The sequence below is a fragment of the Triticum aestivum genome, chromosome 3B (assembly GCF_018294505.1).
Source record: "Triticum aestivum cultivar Chinese Spring chromosome 3B, IWGSC CS RefSeq v2.1, whole genome shotgun sequence".
In the NCBI taxonomy this organism is placed as follows: Eukaryota; Viridiplantae; Streptophyta; class Magnoliopsida; order Poales; family Poaceae; genus Triticum; species Triticum aestivum.
In genome coordinates, this window is record NC_057801.1 from 179,887,320 (window position 1) to 179,894,843 (window position 7,524).

A 7,524-nucleotide genomic window follows, 5' to 3' on the forward strand; every position below is an offset into this window, starting at 1 on the left:
GTTACATTGTGATGAATCGAACACCCATAGAGTTCTGGTGTTGATCATGTTTTGCACGCGAGAGAGGTTTAGTCAGCGGATCTGCGACATTCAGATCCATGTGCACTTTGCAAATCTCTATGTCTCCATCTTGAATTTTCACGGATGGAGTTGAAACGACGCTTGATGTGCCTGGTCTTCTTGTGAAACCTGGGCTCCTTTGCGAGGGCAATAGCTCCAGTGTTGTCACAGAAGAGTTTGATCGGCCCCGACGCATTGGGTATGACTCCTAGGTCGGTGATGAACTCCTTCACCCAAATCGCTTCATGTGCTGCCTCCGAGGCTGCCATGTACTCCGCTTCACACGTAGATCCCGCCACGACGCTCTGCTTGCAGCTGCACCAGCTTACTGCTCCACCATTCAACATATACACGTATCCGGTTTGTGACTTAGAGTCATCCAGATCTGAGTTGAAGCTAGCGTCGACGTAACCCTTTACGACGAGCTCTTCGTCTCCTCCATAAACGAGAAACATGTCCTTTGTCCTTTTCAGGTACTTCAGGATATTCTTGACCGCTGTCCAGTGTTCCTTGCCGGGATTACTTTGGTATCTTGCTACCAAACTTACGGCAAGGTTTACATCGGGTCTGGTACACAGCATGGCATACATAATAGATCCTATGGCTGAAGCATAGGGGATGACACTCATCTCTTCTTTATCTTTTGCCGTGGTCGGTGACTGAGCTGAGCTCAGTCTCATACCTTGTAACATAGGCAAAAACCCCTTCTTGGACTGATCCATTCTGAATCTCTTCAAAATCTTATCAAGGTATGTGTTTTGTGAAAGACCTATGAGGCGTCTCGATCTATCTCTATAGATCTTGATGCCTAATATATAAGCAGCTTTTCCAAGGTCCTTCATTGAAAAACACTTATTCAAGTAGGCCTTAATGCTGTCCAGAAATTCTATATTATTTCCCATCAGGAGTATGTCATCTACATATAATATGAGAAATGCTACAGAGCTCCCACTCACTTTCTTGTAAACGCAGGCTTCTCCATAAGTCTGCATAAACCCAAACGCTTTGATCATCTCATCAAAGCGAATGTTCCAACTCCGAGATGCTTGCACCAGTCCATAAATGGATCGCTGGAGCTTGCATACTTTGTTAGCGTTCCGAGGATCGACAAAACCTTCCGGCTACATCATATACAGTTCTTCCTTAAGATGCCCGTTAAGGAATGCTGTTTTGACGTCCATCTGCCATATCTCATAATCATAGTATGCGGCAATTGCTAACATGATTCGGACGGACTTTAGCTTCGCTACGGGAGAGAATGTCTCGTCGTAGTCAATCCCTTGAATCTGTCGATAACCCTTAGCGACAAGTCGAGCTTTATAGATGGTAACATTACCATCCGCGTCCGTCTTCTTCTTAAAGATCCATTTGTTTTCTATCGCTCGCCGATCATCGAGCAAGTCTGTCAAAGTCCATACTTTGTTTTCATACATGGATTCTATCTCGGATTTCATGGCTTCAAGCCATTTGTTGGAATCCGGGCCCGCCATTGCTTCTTCATAGTTCGAAGGTTCATTGTTGTCTAACAACATGATTTCCAGGACAGGGTTGCCGTACCACTCTGGTGCGGAACGTGTCCTTGTGGACCTACGAAGTTCAGCAGTAACTTGATCCGAAGTACCTTGATCATTATCATGGTTTTTCTCTTCAGTTGGTGTGGGCATCATAGGAACGGTTTCCTGTGCTGCGTCACTATCCCGCTCAAGAGGTAGTACTTCATCGAGTTCTACTTTCCTCCCACTTACTTCTTTCGAGAGAAACTCTTTTTCCAGAAAGCATCTGTTCTTGGCAACAAAGATCTTGCCTTCGGATCTTAAGTAGAAGGTATACCCTACAGTTTCCTTAGGGTATCCTATGAATACGCATTTTTCCGACTTGGGTTCGAGCTTTTCAGGTTGAAGTTTCTTGACATAAGCTTCGCATCCCCAAACTTTTAGAAACGACAGCTTAGGTTTCTTTCCAAACCATAATTCATACGGTGTCGTCTCAACGGATTTAGACGGTGCCCTATTTAAAGTGAATGTAGCTGTCTCTAGAGCGTATCCCCAAAATGATAGCGGTAAATCGGTAAGAGACATCATAGACCGCACCATATCCAATAGAGTGCGATTACGACGTTCGGACACACCGTTTCGCTGAGGTGTTCCAGGCGGCGTGAGCTGTGAAACGATTCCACATTTCTTTAAGTGTGTACCAAATTCGTGACTTAAGTATTCTCCTCCACGATCTGATCGTAAGAATTTTATCTTTCGGTCACGTTGATTCTCCACCTCATTCTGAAATTCCTTGAACTTTTCAAAGGTCTCAGACTTGTGTTTCATTAAGTAGACATACCCATATCTACTCAAGTCATCTGTGAGAGTGAGAACATAACGATATCCTGCGCGAGCCTCAACGCTCATTGGACCGCACACATTGGTATGTATGATTTCCAACAAGTTGGTTGCTCGCTCCATTTTTCCGGAGAACGGAGTCTTGGTCATTTTGCCCAAGAGGCATGGTTCGCACGTGTCAAACGATTCATAATCAAGAGACTCTAAAAGTCCATCGGCATGGAGCTTCTTCATGCGCTTGACACCAATGTGACCAAGGCGGCAGTGCCACAAGTATGTGGGACTATCGTTATCAACTTTAAATCTTTTGGCATCTACACTATGAACATGTGTAATATTACGCTCGAGATTCATTAAGAATAAACCATTGACCATCGGAGCATGACCATAAAACATATCTCTCATATAAATCGAACAACCATTATTCTCAGACTTAAATGAGTAGCCATCTCGTATTAAACGAGATCCTGATACAATGTTCATGCTCAAACTTGGCACTAAATAGCAATTATTAAGGTTCAAAACTAATCCCGTAGGTAAATGTAGAGGCAGCATGCCGACGGCGATCACATCGACTCTGGAACCATTCCCGACGCGCATCGTCACCTCGTCCTTTGCCAGTCTCCGTTTATTCCGCAGCTCCTGCTGTGAGTTACAAATATGAGCAACGACACCGGTATCAAATACCCAGGAGTTACTACGATTACTGGTAAGGTACACATCAATCACATGTATATCAAATATACCTTTGGTGTTGCCGGCCTTCTTATCCGCTAAGTATTTGGGGCAGTTCCGCTTCCAGTGACCCTTCCCCTTGCAATAAAAGCACTCAGTCTCAGGCTTGGGTCCATTCTTTGACTTCTTCCCGGTAACTGGCTTACCAGGCGCGGCAACATCTTTGCCGTCCTTCTTGAAGTTCTTCTTACCCTTGCCCTTCTTGAACTTAGTGGTCTTATTGACCATCAACACTTGATGTTCTTTCTTGATTTCAGCCTCTGCTGACTTCAGCATCGAGAACACTTCAGGAATGGTCTTTTCCATTCCCTGCATGTTGTAGTTCATCACAAAGCTCTTGTAGCTTGGTGGGAGCGACTGGAGGATTCTGTCAATGACCGCCTCATCTGGGAGGTTAATGTTCAGCTGGGTCATACGGTTGTGCAACCCAGACATCTTCAGGATGTGCTCACTGACAGAACTGTTTTCCTCCATCTTACAACTGTAGAACTTGTCGGAGACATCATATCTCTCGACCCGGGCATGAGCTTGGAAAACTAGTTTCAGCTCTTCGAACATCTCATATGCTCCGTGATGCTCAAAACGCTTTTGGAGCCCCGGTTCTAAGCTGTAAAGCATGCCGCACTGAACGAGGGAGTAATCATCAGCGCGAGACTGCCAAGCATTCATAATGTCTGGCAGCTATGAGGATGATCCTCAGGTTCCGGACCCAGTCCGTATAGTTGCTGCCATCATCTTTCAGCTTGGTTTTCTCTAGGAACGCGTTGAAGTTCATGTTGACATTAGCGTTGGCCATTGATCTACAAGACATATTTGCAAAGGTTTTAGACTAAGTTCATGATAATAAAGTTCTAATCAAATTATGAACTCCCACTTAGATTAGACATCCCTTTAGTCATCTAAGTGTTACACGATCCGAGTCGACTAGCCCGTGTCCGATCATCACGTGAGACGGACTAGTCATCGTCGGTGAACATTTTCATGTTGATCGTATCTTCCATACGACTCGTGTTCGACCTTTCGGTCTCCGTGTTCCGAGGCCATGTCTGCACATGCTAGGCTCGTCAAGTTAACACTAAGTGTTTTCGCTGTGTAAAACTGTCTTACACCCGTTGTATGTGAACGTAAGAATCCATCACACCCGATCATCACGTGGTGCTTAGCAACGACGAACTGTAGCAACGGTGCACAGTTAGGGGAGAACACTTCTTGAAATTTTATAAGGGATCATCTTATTTACTACCGTCGTCCTAAGTAAACAAGATGCATAATACATAATAAACATCACATGCAATTATATAGTTGTGACATGATATGGCCAATATCATATAGCTCCATTGATCTTCATCTTCGGGGCTCCATGATCATCTTGTCACCGGCTTGACACCATGATCTCCATCATCATGATCTCCATCATCGTGTCTTCATGAAGTTGTCACGCCAACGACTACTTCTACTTCTATGACTAACGTTTAGCAATAAAGTAAAGTAGTTTACATGACGTTATTCAATGACACGCAGGTCATACAAAAAATAATGACAACTCCTATGGCTCCTGCCGGTTGTCATACTCATCGACATGCAAGTCGTGAATCCTATTACAAAGAACATGATCTCATACATCACAATTCATCATTCATCACAACTTCTGGCCATATCACATCACATGATCAATCGCTGCAAAAACAAGTTAGACGTCCTCTAATTGTTGTTGCATCTTTTACGTGGCTGCAATTGGGTTCTAGCAAGAACATTTTCTTACCTACGAATCACCACAACGTGATTTTGTCAACTTCTATTTACCCTTCATAAGGGCCCTGTTCATCAATTCCGCTCCAACTAAGGTGGGAGAGACAGACACCCGCCAGCCACCTTATGCAACTTGTGCATCTCAGTCGGTGGAACCGGTCTCACGTAAGTGTACGTGTAAGGTTGGTCCGGGCCGCTTCATCCCACAATACCGTTGAGCAAGAAAATACTAGTAGAGGCAAGTAAGATGACAAAATCCACGCCCACAACAAAGTTGTGTTCTACTCGTGCAAAGAGAACTACGCATAGACCTAGCTCATGATGCCACTGTTGGGGAACGTTGCAGAAAATTAAAATTTTTCCTACGGTTTCACCAAGATCCATCTATGAGTTCATCTAAGCAACGAGTCTAGGGAGAGAGTTTGCATCTACATACCACTTGTAGATCGCGTGCGGAAGCTTGCAGGGTGATGATGTAGTCGTACTCGACGTGATCCAAATCACCGATGACCAGCGCCGAACGGACGGCACCTCCGCGTTCAACACACGTACGGGACGGGAGACGTCTCCTCCTTCTTGATCCAGCAAGGGGGAAGGAGAGGTTGATGAAGATCCAGCAGCACGATGGCGTGGTGGTGGATGCAGGGCGTCACAGCAGCAGGGCTTCGTCGAGACTACGAGGGAGAGACGTAACGGGGGGAGGTGGAGGCGCCAGGGGCTGGTGTATGAAGTCCCTCCTCTCCCCCACTATATATAGGGGTGCCAGGGGGGGCGCCGGCCCTAGTAGATGAGATCTACTAGGGGGGCGGCGGCCTAGGGGAGGTTTCCCTCCCCCCCAAGGCACCTAGGGGTGCCTTCCACCACTAGGACTCCTCCTAGGGGGAAACCCTAGGCGCATGGGCCTATAGGGGCTGGTGCCCTTGGCCCATGATGGCCAAGGCGCACCCCCTACAGCCCATGTGGCCCCCCGGGACAGGTGGCCCCACCCGGTGGACCCCCGGGACCCTTCCGGTGGTCCCGGTACAATACCGATAACCCCGAAACTTGTCCCGATGCCCGAAATAGCACTTCCTATATATAATTCTTTACCTCCGGACCATTCCGGAACTCCTCGTGACGTCCGGGATCTCATCCGGGACTCCGAACAACATTCGGGTTTCTGCATATCCATATCTTCATAACCCTAGCGTCACCGAACCTTAAGTGTGTAGACCCTACGGGTTCGGGAGACATGTAGACATGACCGAGACGCTCTCAGTCAATAACCATCAGCGGGATCTGGATACCCATGATGGCTCCCACATGCTCCTCGATGTTGTCATCGGATGAACCACTATGTCGAGGATTCGATCAAACCCTGTATGCAATTCCCTTTGTCAATCGGTACGTTACTTGCCCGAGACTCGATCGTCGGTATCCCAATACCTTGTTCAGTCTCGTTACCGGCAAGTCACTTTACTCCTACCATAATGCATGATCCCGTGTCCAACACCTTGGTCACATTGAGCTCAATATGATGATGCATTACCGAGTGGGCCCAGAGATACCTCTCCGTCATACGGAGTGACAAATCCCAGTCTCGATCCGTGTCAACCCAACAGCTACTTTCGGAGATACCTGTAATGCACCTTTATAGTCACCCAGTTACGTTGTGACGTTTGATACACCCAAGGCACTCTTACGGTATCCGGGAGTTACACGATCTCATGGTCGAAGGAAGAGATACTTGACACTTGCAAAGCTCTAGCAAAACGAACTACACGATCTTTTATGCTATGCTTAGGATTGGGTCTTGTCCATCACATCATTCTCCTAATGATGTGATCCCGTTATCAACGACATCCAATGTCCATAGTCAGGAAACCATGACTATCTGTTGATCACAACGAGCTGGTCAACTAGAGGCTTACCAGGGACATAGTGTGGTCTAAGTATTCACACGTGTATTACGATTTCCGGATAATACAGTTATAGCATGAATAAAAGACAATTATCATGAACAATGAAATATAATAATACTTTTATTATTGCCTCTAGGGCATATTTCCAACACTTTATTGGTCAAACCTTATGACAACATACGTAATTCCCTTTGTCCATCGGTATGTTACTTACCCGAGGTTCGATCGTAGGTATATTCATACCTAGTTCAATCTCATTACCGGCAAGTCTCTTTACTCATTCTGTAATACATCACCTTGCAACTAAATCCTTAGTCACTTTGCTGGCAAGGCTTCTTATGATGTGTATTACCGAGAGGGCCCAAAGATACCTCTCCGATACTCGGAGTGACAAATCATAATCTGGATCTGTGCCAACTCGACAAACACATTTGGAGATACCTGTAGAGCATCTTTATGATCACCCAGTTACATTGTGACTTTTGATAGCACACAAAGTATTCCTCCGGTATCCGGGAGTTGCATAATCTCATAGTCAAAGGAATATGTATTTGTCATCAAGAATGCAATAGAAATAAACTGAACGATCAATATGCTAAGCTAACTGATGGGTCTTATCCATCACATCATTCTCCTAATGACATGATCCCATTATCAAATGACAACACATGTCTATGGTTAGGAAACCTTAACCATCTTTGATCAACGAGCTAGTCTAGTAGAGGCTTACTAGGGACACGGTATTT